This window comes from Maylandia zebra, linkage group LG13, assembly GCF_041146795.1.
Source record: "Maylandia zebra isolate NMK-2024a linkage group LG13, Mzebra_GT3a, whole genome shotgun sequence".
Classification (NCBI taxonomy): Eukaryota; Metazoa; Chordata; class Actinopteri; order Cichliformes; family Cichlidae; genus Maylandia; species Maylandia zebra.
In genome coordinates, this window is record NC_135179.1 from 10,251,388 (window position 1) to 10,271,880 (window position 20,493).

The 20,493-nt window shown below is 37.3% G+C and overlaps 1 long non-coding RNA gene across 1 annotated transcript in view; it reads right to left on the bottom strand.

The window, feature by feature from the left end:
* LOC101475125 (uncharacterized) overlaps positions 1-20,493 on the bottom strand; it is a 77,724-nt gene that overhangs the window by 13,215 nt on the left and 44,016 nt on the right. The window contains exon 3 of the long non-coding RNA XR_001167975.3: positions 7,512-7,556. This is a non-coding gene — a long non-coding RNA (uncharacterized LOC101475125). The remainder of the gene's footprint in view (positions 1-7,511; positions 7,557-20,493) is intronic.

Consider the following 20,493-nt stretch of genomic DNA (forward strand, 5'->3'; position numbering starts at 1 on the left):
TGCATTTGTCATGTGCAAAGCACCCATTATTTACGCGCAAATTTCTCACGGAAAACTGAAATGACGCTGTCTTCATTGCTACGCGCAATTAAAAATTTTCTGGAGTGACGCCAGGATGCCTTCACTGCTGGAATTTATCGTCTCTCACATTTTAACCACTGAAAGATGCCGGATGAGTACACATCGTTTCATAATTAGGTGAAGTATGCATGTTCCAATAACACTGTACATGGGTGATGGGTGCAGTAACTGATGACAGAGTACCGAAAAAAATATACGTATAAAATCTTTCTAAAAAATAATTTCCAGAAAACCACGTACACTTGGATCCGACTATCTGACTTTCTCTGAAAATAGTACACAGGTTTTAGAGATATTCCAGTAACTCACACACCAAATCACACAAAGGTTTTTTTCATTTAAAACAAACAACAATCTCTAACCACTTAACCTTCCTACATGGGTCAGAGAGAAAGTGATAGGAACCCGGGTTTAACATTTTGTGCCAACAGTCTTCTGACTTAGTTTCTCACCATTCACATGTCAGTGCATTGTTTGACACATGAGACCATGTCTGAAAAGTCATCCCACACACAGCAGACAGATGCAAAAAGCCCTTTTTGTGTGGGTGTGTTTTAACTAAACATGAAGCCTGCTTATGTGTGAGAGACAAAGAGAAGGTGAAAGAAGCTCAGATGTGGGCGGTCAACTTTTAATATTCATATCTTCCTATCTTTCATTTATAAAGGAATTATTTAAAAACTTTGGAGCGCTATTTATATCCTTTTGTATCCTGTTCCTCCTTTGTTTTGGCCTTACGTGTTGAAATTTTCAACAGTAGGACACAGTTTTCCCTCGAGAATTCATAGCAGAAATACTGCACTGAATCACTGATGAATTCTTTTTGTACTTAGAGATTTAAAATGACCAGTTGCAGAATATGCAGAACACTAGATGATGAGTGGTTGTTAGGATTTTTTTAATTTGTTTTTTTACACACACTCACACACACCAGAGCTCCTCTAGCTACACTGCAGCAGTACACCCCCAGCAAATCTGACTCCTTATTCTGAATTCACAGGACCACTGAGGTTTTTATTTGATGCTTTTGCAGAAAATCTGACCCAAAAAAGTTGGACTAAATCATATTTACAGGGATGAAACATCTGTGTTTTCAGTGCTGGAAGGCCATGACTGTAGAAACAAGCATGCTATTATTTACAAAGCTAAGCTGTCTATTTACAGATGACAATTGACAAAACCTAAATGAATAAAATGTAATCTATGGGGTAATGGGATAGCAGAGAGGTTTGAGCAGGTAACCCATATGCTCAAAGACTAATGCAGGGGCCTGGATTCAATTCTGCCCTGGACTATTTCTTGCGTTACATTCCTCTGCTCTCCTTCTCCCACTTTTTCCTGTCTGCCCTGTCCAAAATAAAGGCTAAATGCCCCAAAATAAAGCTTTAAATATCTAATCTGCATTATTAGTTTCCTTTCAATATCATCAGCTGAATCGCTGCTAATAGTGTTCTATATACATTTTAACACTGAGCCTGGTTCTGCCGGAGGTTTCTTCCTGTTAAAAGGGAGTTTTTCCTTCCCACGATCGCCAAAGTGCTTGCTCATAGGGGCTCATATGATTATTGGGTTTTTCTCTGTATGTATTATTGTAGGGTCTAACTTACAATATAAAGTGCCTTGAGGCGACTGTTGTTGTTATTTGGTGCTAAATTAAAAAAAATGAAGTCAATAGAGGAATAAACTTTTTACAATGTGTGCTTTACTCATCACCAGCACACATTGTAAAAAATGTAACTCATGATGCAGAAAAAATATTCCATTACTTATTAGCTTACATACTGAGACCCCTTTCAGCCCTTCAAATCGTCCACACCCACAGCTTAAATAGTCCACATTTAACACCGAAAGTAACAGAAAAACAACACATTGTGGTTTAACGATATCAACTGCACCCAAGAGGACTCCTGTCCAGCCCTCACACCAAATGTGAAGAGTTCTCATGCCCTCCTACTCTAACATGAGCAGATCATTTTTATATGCAGGCAAAGCAGTAGCTAAAGTTAGCACAACAGATTGGAACACTCAACAAATATAAAAACTTCAAATTTCCAAAAGGCTCTGAGCTTGGCGAGTTCAGCTGCTCCACATTTGTATGCTATACCTCCACCAGTATCTCTTTAAAACAATAAACCAACTCCCATTGATCTGAAGCTGCAATTACAATAATAAACAGAGGTGAAAATAGTTATAACTACAAGATACCAGCTCATGAAAGTCTTTCCAAATATTATCTGATGCTTTATGGAATGAAAAATAAAGGATAGGATAAATAATCGACACATTAGCTGATTATAAACTTCTGAATTTTAAGTTTTAACTCCCCCACATCAAAAACACACTTAGTCATCCATCAGTAAAAATGTTATCCAAGATAATGAACCAAAGTTGGTGGCATTCACTATGCAGCTAAATGAGTCACTAAGCACAATCTACAGATCTGTACGATCAAAGTCTTTCACTGACCTTTCACAAACAAATTTTTTGCAAGCATAACAGTAATGCTCATCTTGTCAAACCTGTTTTGGTGGATAATACCATCACGGAGATCTAACCCGGTCTCCAAGAAATTTGTGAACTCGACCAGAGTTGGCCGGAGGTGTTTTTTTGTCAACGGCACAAACACCTTCCACTATAGTGTAGAATGGTGGATCCAAAGCAGATATCAGTGAAATGCTGAGCAAATCGAATGTACATAATAACAGCTATTTTAAGCCAAAAAGCAGAAAGGTGGGAATTCATCCTGATTTCACAGAAGTGAATGAGAGGCATCAGACATGATCCTTTCCATTGCTTTGCTTTGTAATCACAAGACTTACAGTAAACGTATCAACAATATTTCACTTTTAGCTCCCAGGCCAAATTTAAATATAATATTTTTGCTGTTAAAATAAGCCAGCCACAGGGGGACCTCAAGTCAGTGTATTCCTAGTATCGATCCCAAGCCTGGACAAATGGGGAGAGTTTTGTCAGGAAGGGCATCCAGGATCAAATCTTTGCCAAATCAAAGACCCCTAAAAAGAATAGCTGAAAGAAGAAGATGAGAGCTCATTTTTGAACCAGTACAGGTCGAGTATTGTGAAAATATCTAATCAAATGCAGAAGGCCCTTCTAATATTTCACTACAGAAAGCTACCAGTGGTTTGTAATAATTTCTTGGTCCATAGTTGAGTCATAGGTGAAATAAACATGTAGGCAAAATGAATAAATTTGAAAAAGGCCTCAGAGTTTCTCCTTAAATTTAATTAGCTTCATTAAAATGTTCAAAAGTGCAGTAGTTAGCATTATCTCATCATTCCTTTTTTTAGTTTGTCAAGGTAGCACTAACATTTATCGACTCTATCATTTAACATTTATCACACCGTTTGTTAATCCTTGTTTGTGTTTTTCCCCAGAGTGTTTTTGTGATCTCTCTATGCCCTCCTTCTTCTCTCTTCTTTCCCCTTCACCCCCCAACAAGTTACAGCAGATGGCCGCCACTCCCTGAGCTTGGTTCTGCAAGAGGCCTCTTCCCGTTAAAAGAGCTCTTTTTTTCCCATTGTGGGCAAGTGCTTGCGCATATGGGAATCACCTGATTCCTGGGGATTCTCCTCAATCTTTAGGCTTGAGGTGACTATAGTTGTGAATTTCGCACTAAATAAATCTAACTGAACTGAAATCTAATAATTAAAAAATATTTTTAAGACTGTGTTTTTAAAGTGTATCTAATACTAATGCTTCCTTTCCATGAAGAGAGAACTGCTGAATGATTCATGTTACCAGTGACCTCTGTCTTGACCAAAAATGCAGCACATCCTTTTTTTCTGGAAGTTTGACTTTTAAAATGACACACAGTGCATGATGGTACTTGGGTATAGCCATCAGCATCTGAAAAAATATGTAATGTCTGGTTTCACTTGCATTTAGAACTATTTACTCAGAAAACTGTTAGTTGTAGATGGTAACAAGCAGTGGCTGACTGCCTACTGGGACATTTCCCCATAGCTCGAGGGTCATTTTGTCCCGCTGTGAACAGCGGTAATAAAACAAGCAGGAATGAGTCTCAGAACACACCGAGATAAACTCTGTGCTCTTGCCACAGTATCCACAGGACAAATACACCCATAAATACCTTCCAGTCAGTCCCATATATTTTCTATTTACTAATTGGAATAACATTCCTGGCATATGTACATAGTGGACAAATAAATTGCACCTCACTACTAAGGGTGTTGCTAACAAATGATTGTATTGTGAATAATCATTTTACCTCTAAATGAGTTACTGATAACTTTATAAACACACATAAAATCATAATTACTTCAGTAATGCTTCTATTGACCTACTTTCAAATAGTTATGGCAACTAACTTTTCTTGTTCACTCACGTGTTGAATTAAATGTTAATTAATTACCGACTGATTATTATTGTTTTGTTTTTCTCATTTTCTATAGATTCTGAAGCAATATAGCCAAACTGAATTTTTTTGTGAGCAATACCCGCCTCAATTTTGTTTGGTTGGTTGTTTTTGTGCTAACAGAGTGGCCCGGGATTAAGTAGAGTTTTCAGCCTTAATTACTGCTTCAAGTACATCTTTCCGCAGATGCACTTCTAGTATAAGATGAGAGGTTACAATGATATTTGTGCTGTTCTAAACAAAATACGCACTTAAGAGAACACATTGTTTTCAATAGTAAACCGATTCTGTGAGCAAACAGAGGCCTCCTGTAAAAATAGCATGTTGGCTGGTAAACAAAGCGGCTTCAAAAAGGAAGTGAGAGGTTTAATATCAGTGAGTGACTCAGGCAGCGGAGCACAGGGAAAATCCAGAATCAATACGTTTCAGTTCTCAGTATATGCTGTACTGTGGCATATTTACATTTATCTGAGGTTCCTATGCAGGTCACCGACTATGTTGACAATAGCAAAGTGGTTCCTAGAACTAAAGCCTTTCATGGCGATAACAGCACGCAATGATGAGCCACTGAGAATAAGCAAAAGTTAGGACTAATATTCAAGGGAATCTTTAACTTTCCACAACAAAACTTCAAAGAGTGCAGTGGTTCCAAACTTTCTGCTGCTAATGTTTTTGTTTGCACCTTAGCTCCCTACCTGCAGATTTGCTGCCAACATTATCTTCACGGAACTGTGGACTCAGAGAGCTGGTTTAGAGTTACAGAGGACTGAAGCCGAGAGTAGAAGTGATAGTGAATGCTGATCTATTTTTATAGCTCAATATATGGTACGTCAGCAAATACCCTTTGATTCATATTACTGTAGAGAAATGATCAGTACGTCAGCTAGTAACTAATATAATGAATTCCTTAATAAAAATGATACTATGGTGATGGGTAATGAACACTGAGGTAGTTACTGGTGGTTTGCATTTAGCTGTTAGTGATACACACATAAAACACTTATTTAACCTCCTAGGACCTGGCGTCCACATATGTGGACATCCCATTTTGGATTGTCAAGACCAAAATACTAACTTTTGCTCTACAATGGTCTGATATCCACTCACGAGGACATTATACTGCCACTGCTCTATCAAAATTTTAAACAAATAACTTCATATGTGGATCTCATTTTTCTCAGAAACAAAAAACTGGTAATTCTTTGTTTTTACATTCATCGGGTCCCAATATGCCCAAATATCAAAGAGAAATTAAAAGTGCATGCCATGGAAGAGTTCGGGTCTTAGGAGGTTAAGGAAAATAGAAGTGAAATAAGTATTGATTTTACTATGACAGCTATTTACTTTACCAGAATGAAGGTGCAGGTAATTGTTCCTACATTTATAGTGTTAGCTGAATAGGATGCAATTTGATTAAAAAAACAAACTCTGCAGTTCCTACATCATTGCTGGGTCCCAAGATTTCTTTTAGGTTTAATGGTCTGCACTTATAGACAAGTGGGTCATACAGGTGCCGTGTATCAGTTAGGACGGTGTAAGGGCTTTGAAATACTAAAAAATGTTGACACCCACTATTCAAATGATACAGATATCATAGTGCTACAACCGAATGAACCCAACGTAAACACAGCCGTAGTGAAAATGGTACTATGGTACTCTGACAAACAAAACTAGATCATGCTGCTATAATCAGTATCAGTACAGCCAGCCTGAAGTATACCACTGAAAACTTGAAACTGCAAGAGTGTCATGTAGATGTTTGTTATATTGTGAACAGGAGTTAAAATCCAGACATGAAAAGATAACTATCTGAGAGTGTCATTTGAATTTCAGTTTCAAGAGGCTGAACTTGTCCAAAGACACACCTATACAGATTACACAATAAAGGCTTGGAAACAGATAATATTGTATGTGAATTTTTTATATCCTTCATATAGTCATTTTTTAAAAACAAGTGGCAGTTGTGCAGACTACTTCATCAAAGTGAAAGAACATTTGACTTATTCATAATAACTGGCAAAGTCAATTTCAGCCAGCTGAAATTGGCAATAGCTGAATAGATATCATTGTTTAATATATCAACACAGGCCTTTGTCATAGTGTTTACCTCAGGATGTGAAGTGTTGATGCCTTAAGACTCAGCAATCTGCGGCATATTTTGGTCATAAAATGTTGATATAAAAATAAAAATCTTTATTTTATCACACACAAAACTTTCAAAGCCCTCACAAAGAGCATCTAAACAAGGTCTTCATATAAAATGCTGACAGCCAGCATCCTTGCATATTATAGGAAATACAATATCAAAAAAGTGTTGAAAATGCCATTTTCAAAATATTGTGTAAGTCTTGTGTTTTGTTGACACAGATACAATTTCCTCCTCATCAGCCTCATCAAATCCCTCCTCTTGCAACAAAATGTATATGAAAAGTAAGGGCAGAAATCTGAAATACGTTTCTAATTCAAAGGTATTTGCGAGATAGTCTTGCATGTGCAGTTAAGAGGACCTTGCCTCTGCAGGACCCAAATAGAACAAAAAGAAATAAAAAAATCATAATAAAAACCACACATACACAACATGAAGTAACTTTAAAGAGCTATAAAAAACACGAGTTTGATAGTTAAAAAAAAAAGACTCAACAACATGGTGGTGAAGCTAAAAACAATTCTCTCTTAGTTCCTGAAAAGTTCTGGCAGATGTGAAGCCTTTGTTTGACGTCAGCATCTCTTAAGTAGATCTTACAGTAAGAGACCGAGTCTTTACATAAAGCGACTCTAGTGATTATCTAAAACAAAACATGAAATCTTCTCATGGCCCTCAAACAACGATAAACAGTCTCTGATTTGAATGTTTAAATGTCAGCTGGGCCAAATGATGAGCAGCGAGAAGAGGGAACAAACCCTTTCACACGTCCACGTGCATGCAAATATATACGTGCACTCTGCAGCCCACACACGCAGGCCACTGTACACATTGAAACTGCTAATACTCACACATGCATTAATACTCACACAGAGTAAAGGATCAACTGACCTAAAAGATGTGTAAGTAAGCTGACCCCAGACCTCATGGACAGTCCTGCATGACAAAGAGACAAATTAAAATTAGTCAGGAAGTAATGTTGAACCACCAGATCCTGCTACAAGAGCTTCAATGGATTTACCAACTATTTGGAACTCTACTGGAGGGCTGAACATCATTTTTCCAACCTATTGCCTTATTTGATGTTTTTATGATGTTGTTCAGTCCGAAAATCTTACCCAGTTGTTCAAATGAAGGCCAAACCATATGATTCAAATCTATTGCTGAAACCATTCAGTGACCCCCTAGAGGCCTATGAGTTGGAGTATAATGGGAAAGATCGCACCCATCAGGCTTTGATAATTTCAGTTGATAGGGCTGTGCAATACAGCAGCTTTAAATCTGACTGTAGAGGGAGTAATGTGGTTCACAGCATTTTTGACACTATATCTATATATCTATCGATATATCGATAGATATATAAGAATCTTCATTTGACACGTGTTACAGACTGATAATCCTTTAACAGCATTGAAAGTCTAATAAAAATATTATTTTGTTGCCAGGTGTACTGACACAGTTTGTAATGTTAAGAACTGTGTCCAAATCCACTGATTTTAGTGTGTTTGTTGTCTCCATTACTTTCTGCAGGCTTTTCTATTAAAATATTATTAATCCTTATCTGCAAAAAGCCAGAAGTAACACATGTTATCATTATATTTTCCTAAAATCATGTACTCTAGAAACTTATGGATGATAGCAAGTGCCACATATAAACACACACGGACAAAAACATGGGCACCTAACATAACAAAAAGAAACTGTTGTATGTCCACATAGACCACAGTATAATTATTATTAGTATACTTGCTTACTATACTGTACATGCAAACATATTGAGAAAGCTACAAAACCTGTTAAATTAACACAAACACAGCTGCTCTACAATCAGCCAACATACACATTCACAAATGCATATACACAGAAAGCCTACTATTGTCTGCTGTTCTTGCTGTTATGATTTTCATTTTTATAATGACAGTTTGTAAAAAGTACACACACACACACACACACACACACACACACACACACACACACACACACACACACACACACACACTTGCAACAGCACATCAATGTCTTAGGTATAGCAGGAGTACTAATTTTACATAAGTTGTAATGTACGCACATGTAGTGCACATATAGACAGACATGATAATATGCGCACACCATATGTGTAGGCTAAAAATATAAACACTGAAAAAATCTGAAGCACATGCTTAGAGCGACACACAGTGGCATATTAACATAGATAACTGCCTTTATATGAAGGCACATGCATACTTAGAAACACATATAGATGTATGTGCTTCTAAGTATGTCGTACAACAAATATGCACAAATACTGCACGTAGCTTTACAATGGCACAAAACAAAAATGTGTGGATGCACTCACACACCCTTCAGTATTATATGTGCACTGAGCAATGAAAACAGACAAACATGCAGAAAATAGAAAAAAAATATATGCACACAGCTATGCACACACTATGTTGACATAAACAAAAACAACTACACATGCTGTCAGAAATAAAACTACATATTTGCCCAGTCACGGTTCAAATATGTAGTTTTATACAATATGTAGTTAGAAATAATTAGCACAGACTTTAAGTGCATTCAATTACAACAATTACTTCACACACAGATGCAAATGTATATTAATCTTGGCAAGGACAGATACTAAGAGACATAAAAAGACAAAAGAATTAGAGAAATTACTGTGTATACAAAACAAAACACACACACTGTATTTAAAAAGTCATAATAAATACCAGAGAGCTGGTGTACACTAATTCAGAGACCCCAGTCCCATCCCCCACCCTCCACAAAAAAACAAAAAAAACAAACAAAAAAGAAAAAACCAGCCACAAACACACAAACAGTATAAACACAGATCTGCAGATATATTAACAAAGGAGGAGTGTACTGTGCACATACACGTAAATATTCACTGCTAATGTATACGACCTCAGATATGCACTAATCGGTGTATGTCTACCGATCATGTGTGCACAGAGATCAATACATATGGTAGCTGTGCAAACAGACACACACACTCACACACACAACACATACACGGAACAAATTAGCGACTGATTAGTCAAACAGTTACTGATGGCAACAAAGTGATGCCACCCACGGACACTGAGCATGCAACACTGCTTGTCTGAAACCATAAACATGTTTATATTTACTTATTGTCTCATTTTAGACCAGAGAAACTTTTCATACAGACTCTGACATTTAATATCTTAAACTAACCACTGTGTGGGAGCACTATAAGAAAACTCCCTGCAGCAAACTCTGCAGCAAATGATTAAGGTTATAATTAAGATAAGAGATTAAAGTCAGCAAAAGGAACAACTAACTCACCAGCTGTCAGAAGTAATCAACAACCTGACAGTTGTCAAATATTTTTTTTTCATCTTAAAAACTACATCACAATACTGAAGGATACAATTTAAGCACAAAAGGGTTATATGGAAAAGGTGGATATTTATGATATATATAAAACAAATTTTCATAAAACGATTAAAATGTTTTTTTCTGCATTTGAGTAATCAGCACAGGCAAATATAACCAGCACGAGCAGTCAATTCAAACTTAAACTACTCTAGAGGGACAAAGAAATTCTGAATTGTTGTTCCAATGAAACTGCAGTTAACAACTGGGTCGCTAGTAAAATTAAATATGATCAAAATTGTATGTACAGAACGTGCCATAAAACGGTCTCATTTTGAAACTACTTGTCTCAGTCATAAACCAGAAAGAAATAATCAGACATGGGTGACATGAGACGTGTAATAAAAAATATATTTAAAAATGGGGAAAAACACAAAGAGAAAGGTGAAAAATAGTGAGTCAAACTGACTCTGGCACGAGTCATAATTCTGCTGGATCATCACCAGCAGGATTTTTACTGATCTGATTGTCAACAGTCCAAAAAAAAAAAAGAAGAAGCTAAACACAACTGACAATATTCAGCCTCCCTCATTTTCACTCTTTTTTTTCCTTTTTCTCTTCTTTTTTTAAGCATGCATTTGTTGTTGCTGAAAAGGTTAAAAGATTTTTTTTTTGTTTCCAGTCGAAACTGAGTGGGCAGGCAGCGAACCGAACATTCACAAGGCAAATTTCCCCTGATGCTCTGGTAATATTATCACTCCAAAGCATCATAGTTTCAGAATGACTTATGGATTTATTTATAAGAAGAAAACAAGTGTGACACCAATTAACTCACAATCAGTCACAGGTTACGGCTCACATGTTAGATTTGACCATTTTGAAACTGACATAGATATACTCGAAAAACATATTCGACATAAATAAAAGGTCACGTTAGTGTCTCAATATCTGCTTCACTTTCAATATGACCTATCATTTTAGAGATACGAGTGTGGCAGTGCTCATATTGTATAATTTATATTGTTCAATTTGTTCATAACCAATGATTTAAATGTCAAAACTGGAATTTAATAGTTACATAAACACTCGATAAAATACTGACTGTTTCAGCACATGAACCCTTTGTTTCCTAGTGACAGATGAAACATCCCTCAGTGGAGGCACACTTTCATAAATGTAGTTTGGACCTAACAAAAAAAAAAGAACCGTTTGCCAACATTTAACACCACTCCACCCACAGTTCAAGAGTTTATATGTCACCTTTAAAGAATCATCGATCAAAGTAATCTCATTCTGATTCAGAGTTTCACTATTACTGGTCGTTTTATTTATTAAAAAACACAAACATGAAGCAAATAAACCACACGCTGTGCTCACGTCCAGATTTATATAATTACTTAGCATACTCTTGTACAACAACATTGACAATTTAACTTGCTTTTCACACTCAGGGACACGGAGTAGCATTCAGGGGCCTATGACAAAAAGAGCAGCCAGCCTTCGACTACAATTTTCTAGCGTCAGACTAAAACCGTGAACACACAGTCAAATCAGATTTGAGGTGGACAATTTTTCCCCAGACAACAGAGACCAAGTTTGCCTTCGTGCGATGTAAATAGCTATTGCTGGAGACGATCATCCCCCCGACCTATTTCACAAAAGACACCTGATAAACATGACATAATCCAGCATGACTACGTCGCCTAAAAATATAAAGGAGAGACAGACCAGCTTTACGCTGCATCATTTACTATCAAAATTAGTCAGAGAGCAAAAGAGAAGACGTTGAGGCTAAGCTTTGAAGCGATCAGGCGCGGTGTGTGTTTCAAAAACTCAAAAGGAAGCTGCGAGGATGAGACAACAGTCGCTGAAATCTGCTTTTCCTCTCTCTCTCTGTCGCAGATGTTTTGAAAGAGGGGAAAAGTATACGAGAAAAAAAATACAAAAAAGAAGCAGAAAGGGAGTTGTGACCAAAATAAAGAGCTTCCATAAATAAGAGCAATCTAATAATTTCTGCCTTTAAATAAACAAATTAAATTTAGCAAAAATGCATTTTTGCCTCTAGGAACTTTACTTCCCTACATTCGAGTGTCACTGATATTTTAGCCTGCCATGATACACAGAAAAAAAAGAGAAACAAAAACGAAAGTAAAAAAGACTGGTGACTTAACAATTTGAAACAGGTAAAATTATATTCAAAAGAAATGTGGGAAGCTTTTGATCTATCTATTAAAGAAAAAAAAAGGTTTGTCATAAATTCTGCAACACATTTACTAGTCATACTTTACATTTCACTATGAAGCATTAGTTTCTAAAACGTGGGTTCAGTCTGAATCATGTCACCTTTAATGCCTCACCGATCAAAGTAGTTCTCTTTTTGATTCAGTTTCACTGCAGGCGGAGGAAAAGAGAAAAATCTACTTTTCACCCTTTGGTGTGCAAAGAGTGTTTGCACACATCATGTTTCTTTAAACCAGAAACATGAGAAAAGTGAAAGAAAATAAAACGGTATGAAAGAGGGAAAAAAAACAAGAAAAAAGTAACACAGAAAGACACGTGGGTTACATTGTGGTGCGTGTATACCTATCTCTCAGTTGACAGAGCAGGGATGTGGGAGGTTGCACACAGAACAGAGCCTGGGAGAGCTATGGCCTCAAAACAGCCATCTCCATTTTGAAATGAGATGTCAAAACGACACACCGCCATCTGCTGAAAGTACTGTGAAGTGGTGAGGAGAAAAACCCTATGACTAGGCCTCACACACCTCCACACTAACTGTTTCAAGAACAAACATCCTGCTGCATGAACATATAGGCTACATTATTTCTATATTAATAAACTGCGTTTGTTACCCTGTTCGTTTTGAACGATACCAATTCATTCTTTAAATTCGCTCGCAGTGAAGCCTGGTATTAAGGGATTAAATCAAGCGGTTTGAATTTTACTCACTGTGACTAATAACACAACCTGCCTGCCTGCAGCTGGCGTAAAATACGACGTAGAGAAAGTCAAGCTCGGAAAAACTATGTGGAGAAAGTGAATGAGTAAAACTCTCCCCCGGCTCAAAAACTACCACTATGAGCGTGTGTGCTCTGTATGTTTAAACACAGATGGTCTGAGGTTGACCTGGGCAACTACCAATGACTGAATAAATGTATGAATGACTGTCAAAATGTGACGTACCTAAAATTATTCGCTGAACTGTTCCACACAGAAGTGACAACAAAACTTGTGACCCCCCCGATTTTAGCAACACCTCAGGCCTCCTGTAAGTCTCCATTAGCATTCTCCAATAGTATTCAAGTGTAAAATGGTTTATAAAACAATAATATAATTGCAGGCACAATTGCATATTTTATATTAAAGCATTTGCCAACATCTGTAACCTCTCCTGCAGGGAAAACATAGCAGCAGCGGGACATATTTAGATAATTATTCATGTTTTACTTTAGCACAGTTGTTAATAACATTAATAATGTCTCTGTTCTTTTGAACGGTTCCCATGAGCCACGCTAGAGCTAGCATGAACAACACCACATAAAGCAGTTAAATGGATTTATAAAATAAGCCAGATTAATTTCAGACACAGTATATAGTGAGTGCATAATGTAAGAATAAATGTACGAATCAAGGGAAACACATTGCATTTATTTGCTTTGTGCTGCAGCTGTGCTGACTAATAATTCTCCACTACACTCTATAATCGAGTAACTAGCAACCAGGTGGTCTGCTGGCAGCAGAAGATTCAGAATTAAACGCCCTTCCCTTGCACTTTAAGAGCCCATATGCTGTGTTTAGGGTCCTCTGCTCCACTGAGCATGATGATTGACTACTTAAAATAATTCACAAGAAAGAAACCCACGAAGCTGAAGACTTCTTTTCTGGGGGTTTTTTTTATTAATTTTGACTGTGCCGACAAAATGATGAGTGATTACAATGGACTGTGTCTCCCTTAACATTCAGTCTCTTACTATCATGCTGATGACTAACACAGATATCTGTTTGAGTTATGGAAGGTCACTTAAGTATCCCACATTGAGGGGAAGTGAATCAGGGGAAGTCGACGCAAGTTTATTAAACCACTATCATGTGTGCAAATATGAATAAAGAATTTTACATAGCATACTGGGGTTTTCAAGGATGCTGAACTTTCAGTGTGATGCAGCAACCTTTGAACGGGCCACACAAGAAATGCATGACAACCTGTACGTTTAAGCACCTGCTTGCTGAACTCTGAACGAGCAGTTTAACACGTCACTGGTCATTCTACTGGGAAGTGCTCCCCAGCAACAAGCAACAATGGGACATAACAAGCATAGCAAAACTCCATTCAAATGTCTGCTGACCATGTGATCGGCACAATAAGTAATATCCTGTTTTGTTCTACGCTGTTGCCAGTTCATGAGAGAAAGCTGAAACGGACACCTTTAGAGAAATGATGTAAAAGACACACGTCCATTAAATGGATCACATGCATAGTTGACTGGATTTTTTAAGACTTCATATCTATTCATTGGTTTTAAATCAGCTTTGTGTAGATTCATGCATTAAAACTCAGTTTAACCTCAGTTTAAACTCAGTCTAACTGAAGTGTTTAGTTAGCATGTAAGGACTCATATGTAATCAGAAAGACTCACAAATTATTGTTCAGTAATGAACTCTGACCACTGCAGGAAACAAAACAATGTCTCGTGTCTTTCAGTAGAGCAATTAAACATCTTTCTGGTAGTTTTAGTGATGCAAAACAATCTGCACTTTAAGCTTTGGTCTTTTGAGTAGATAAACCAACAACTGCCTGTCTGCAGACTGCCGGAGTAGATAAACCAGTAGCCGTCTGGAGTAACCAAACCCACCTGTCTGACTGGCACGTAAGGCTGACGTCAAACATAGGTCACGTCTGCCACTATCAGCTGAGGCATACTCCATCCTAGCAAGAATTTGAGAAATCTAACTTCCTATCACATTTAATCAATCATATGACAGTGACGGGGGAAAAAAGAATTATCCGAGCATCTAACATTAGATGCTGTGTAAATGTGCTTCTTTGCTTTGTCTTAAGAATATGAAAATTGACTAATCAGCGGTTTAGGATGGTTGGTCAATCAAACAAATGGTTAAAATGTGTTTTATAACAAAACTTTATGTTCTTTCTTACGAGTACAAACTTAGTTTTGACATATGACAAGCGATACAATCCTTAGTGAAACCTAAAATTCACTTGTATTTCATTAAAATGCAAAAAATTTAAAAAAATCCAAGAGAAAACAAAACTACCTGCTGTTTCCAAGTGCAATGAAGCCTAAAGTCTTGTGCACCACTGACTCCCACTCTCTTCCTAAATGCAAAGTTTAAATGTTCTGAAACAATGAGGCCGGTCTGTTTAATTCTCCTTCGTTTATTTAGAGTTATAACAAATTTCATAAGGTGCGAGAGCCTAATATACCCAACTCTATTAAATCTCCCACAACATCATTGCCAAGAACTCTTTGCTCAAAGTGCAGAACTTCATCTCAAGAAATTCTCTGACTCAGCGCTCACAAACAATCAGGAACTGATTAACTACACTCAGGTCTCTCCCATCTCCAGAACCCTCTGTCTACTTTTAACTAAGCTATATTTGTATTTTTAAGGACAAAAACCAAACAACCAGATGTTTTCTATTATAGAAGTTACAAAACATGGTCAGCAACAAATCTGACAAGCCAGAAAGTGGAAGCAATCTACATTTAATGTAAAAAGATCAAGTACAGATTTTCTCTCAATCTATTTGATGGCTTGCCAAGAATTTTGATCAGTACATTGTACAAGATAAATTATAATAATTTTCCCACCTTTGCTTCATATTTAACTACTCTTCCACACAGGGATAGAAATGGAACCATGCTTAAAAAAAACAACTAAAAACAACAAGCCAGCATCCTGATAATTATAGTAATAAATAATAAAGTGTTTAGATCAAAGCTAGTACGGAGCCCAGGCAATGTAGTTTAAAGCCTTTGCAAGAATCAAACCAGTGACACTTTATGTGGGTTTATGTATTGTTGTTTTGTTTGAGTGTGTGGGGGCTTTTTTAAACATATATAACTTGCATGTGTCTCCTTTATGGTAGTCTACCTGCCTCTCTGTACACCACATTAGGACTTTAAGCAAATTTATGTATAAAAATGCAAAATGCTACATCATCTACAAAACTGCTACTGCAGAAACATTAAATCTGTGCACAGCAGGTTTCCCCCCCTCAAACATCCCTTCAGTATTTACACTTTAAACATGTTGCTGCATCTTTTAACAGCAACAAGCTGATTTTATCTGGGCAGGTGGGAGGTAAACTGACTATTTGACTTATAGTGTGCCCTTACATCAACTTTTTTTTCTCCTCTTGTCTGTTTATCAGACTGTACATCACAGAACAGTGTGTGTGTGTGTGTGTGTGTGTGTGTGTGTGTGTGTGTGTGTGTGTGTGTGTGTGTGTGTGTGTGTGTGTGTGTGTGTGTGTGTGTGTACACAAGTGTGTCTCTGTGTGTTGGTGGCATGCAGACGTCTAGCTGTCCTGATGTGAAAGACTGCAGGCCTCCTACGGTCTAGGAGAGAAGGCAACCACAAGTGGGAAAGGTCTCACGCACACAGAGTCACACACAAACAAACAATGGTTGGGACCTAATGTTGATAAGACAGTGACTAGTCTTTTAAAAATGTTTTGCTTATCTGTCTCTATTCAGTATGAAGCCCATACAGTAAAACAAGTGACAGACTTTGTCACCATAACAATGTTACTTAACAGGCCAAACATTTAAGTTGAGTTCTAAGAATAATTTAAAGTTAATCTAAAAGCTTGAGGTGAAAATCTGACTACAATGAAGATTTTGTCAAATAGTATTTAAGGACAAAAGCAAACAAAACAAAAAAACACCGTGTTAAGCTTATTTTTGTTGCATGTTTATGTGTTAATACATATTTAGTCAGATTTTGTGTGATTTGCTGGTTTCCTACAATTTGCAAATATGACATAGCCCATTGACAGTTTTCTGTGGTTGTAATACAACTGCGGCAGTCCAAGAAACGTAGTCGAGCTGTCAGAACTGAAAAAACAATCTTACATTTGCTTCATTTTATCTGACAACTGAGAATGAGTTCAAAGCGATACTGACACATCAGTGCACTTTAGAGGTTTTGATATTCCTACAGAAGAGCTTCTCAACCTTTCAGTGCAAGCCTTAAAACTTTTTTTTGTCAACATGGTGTTGGGTAACAGCAACATCAGCTTTAAGTAAGATAGCACGGCTAAAATTGGACTCAAACATTTATAGATAGCTCAGGTTTTTCGTGCATCCATGCTTAAATTCCACCTGTCTTATCTTCTGGGTGATACATTATCTAAGGTAAAGCAGATAGAAAACCAGTTACTGTAACAGAGCCAAAAAATGTCACCTGAGCAAGTGCATAAAGCAAAAACAGCCAGCATCTTAGTAGTGGAGTTACTCACCAGGGAATTACAATTAGACATTAGCAACAAATGAATCAACTAAAACAAATGCAAATGTTTGTCGTACTCATGCAAAATGAGAACCATGAAAATTTGTCACAATCAGCTGCATGATTTTGCACTTTTGTATCAAACACACTCTGTTTTTTCCCATTTGAGTAGTGCGGGTGTACCCCAGTGATTTCCCAATTCACAGCTTATAGTAGTTGGGAAATACTAACAAGCTACTTTTCACATAGGTCAGCCTGTCAGCTGTCACATCAAAAACTTTGCTAGCTTTTAATCTGACCATTAAAATAAAATGATCCACTTAACGCTATGAGGAGCAATTAACTCAGATGTGGAGGAAAAGTAAGACAATGACTACTCAGACGTTATGTACAAGACAAGTCATTGTGAGACATTTATTAATAGACAGGTAGTTTTCCTGTCAGCAGTAAACCCACCCTCGCTATGACATGTTGAGTCATCGTTTCACAACATCCTTTTTTGAGGAAAACTTATCTGACTAGTAAATGTAGATAAACTCATGATTGTGAAATGATGCCAAACCAGCCTGAAGCATTTTGTGAATATAATGCTTCATTGTGCAAACATGCAAAAGTGAATGTGGATGGCATCAAAAAATAATGAGAATGTTTTCTTGGACAAAAGCTCCTTGTCAGGAGCATGGACTTTTTTGTGGCCATCTTTCACCTTTCATCTTTCTTGCAGGCTTAAAATTGACAGAACCAACTTTGCAAAGTGTTTCTTACTAAAGCTTTGAGATCACTAAGTGAATGTCAATTTATCTAATGACAGTATAATGATATGTTGGACCCTTGTCCAACAAACCAGTTTATTCAGATGAAAACTGCTGAGCGCTAGGCAGGTCTGGCTTTAATCAGTAGGCTTTTGAAAGAGTTTCTTCAGCCTTAAAGGCAGGGGAGTTTGCTCATTCTAGCCTTACTTGAAAACCAACCTAAAAAGCAAACAGTGGTGGCTTTGTAGTAACTTTCAGACATGAATAATTGGCTGACTTAGTAAGAAAAAGACTGATTTATTGTATAGTAAGTGTCTTCTCTGCCAGACTGTAGCCCTCCATTAGAATCTTTACACGAGATTTACATTACGTTAAATCATTTTAAAAATAATCCAGTCATAGCTTTCTAGACTTGTTGATTAGATCTTTACCGTATTTTGCTATTGTAAGTGGTGGGTACAATTAACATTACATTATGTTTTGATCCTGTGGTGAATTTTATAGTCTCTTCTTTTTTTCCCCACCTTTTTTACCGCGGCTTCAACACACTCCCGAGCTGCACGTTTGGCTTCATTCATCAACACACTATTGAGTCAGCCAAGTAATACCTGCTGCCTGGCTTTAATCTTCTGAGAGACTGCCTTTCTATTTTGCTCTGAGGCTATAGGCCACCATCAAGTTTTTCTGTGATTTATAGGCCACAGGTGCAAGCAGGTTTGTTAAAGCTTCTTACGCACGGTTTGTTCAGCATCTTTAATGAATCGAAGATATATATAGATATGTATATATATATATATATATATATATATATATATATACATATATATATATATATATATATACATATATATGTAGAGAGAGAGAGAGGTAGACGTATTTTGTTTTTTTCCGATGACACCCTCGTCTGTCTTTACAGAAGACAGAAGAACAGTCCCTTTTGGCTGCAGTAAGAAATTAATGGTTGGCAAAGTTTGAGAAAATTAATATCATTTTATGGACTTGTGCTACTGCTAACAGCATCATCTGTGCTACTGTCTCACTTACATGCTTTTCGCTACAAGTGTGATGCAATCACATTTTAACATCCACTTGAACCTTTTTTAATACATGTTTGAAGTTGCTTTTACTCTCATGTCATGGTATCACCATTTCTTGACGCACCCAAAAGGGTATTTCTATACCCAAAAGAAAATGTCTTATTTCTACCTGTGCTATTTTCTACCTTCCCACCCTTTCGTACGCATGCATGAAAGCTGGAGGTGGAGAGCAACTAGATTCAGCACTGCTCAGAATGGTGGCAACACACATGACACTGATTAAATTAAACACAGAAAGAAAAGGAGTTTGGGTGGGGGTGGGTTGCAAAGTGACTTGCACAAGCACAGAAACTGTGGGTTGCTAAAATGGCACACTATATATGAGACAACTGGCTACACACTCCCAGTTACCTATTGGCAAATCTTAAGCTGACGTGGGCCAGATCAGCATATCTGCTGGGATTGCAGCTTACTTACACACTTTGTGAGATCGTATGTAAGTAAGCTCCAATCGTAAGAACTCTACTTTGTGGCCTGCTTGAAGTAATGCCATGGTCAATATTTGCCAGTTGTGCACTACAGGTCCATTGCACTAGCAGCCAACTTGCACACTATGAAATAGTGTTTTTCCAAAAACCTCCAATACATTAAAAAAATTCCCTTCCAGAAAACAAGAACAAGAAAAAAATTTTCTTAGGTTGCATAAATACTTAAAACACAGATGCTTAGATGCTTTTTTGACACCTTGCTGTAGAGCTACACCCAGCCAGGTCAGCACGTCACCAGAGAAGAAATATGCAGTTTCCTTGCATCTGAAACGGTTGTAGTCAGATGTGATAAAGGATTGAAAATACTGGGAAAGTCCAGTTCAGGCAGATGAGGCAGAGTTCTGCTTTAATGATGACACAGCTTTAGATCAGTGAGAGGCAGATCAGATAAGGGCAGACAGTAAGCAGGTCGCCTGTGATCGCTCGGCACATGATTTCTCTCTACCTCAAATTAGCAGATCATTTCCTTGCACCGCGCAGTGTGACTGGTAGACAGGAACAAGCAGGCTGTGAAAGGGGAATCCATCACAAACCAACTGTTTCTGATAAATAAACAGGTGAGTTGTGGCAATGATTCTTCATGTGTTCCAGGAATGTGAACAATTCTTGGCGCAAAACATTTTAGTCAGTGTCAAGGTGAACCAAGGCTTTTTTTTTATTTTTTTGACAACTTCTGAAAAACAAAACTGAGAAAAGGTTTGTGGGTTTCAGACAAGGC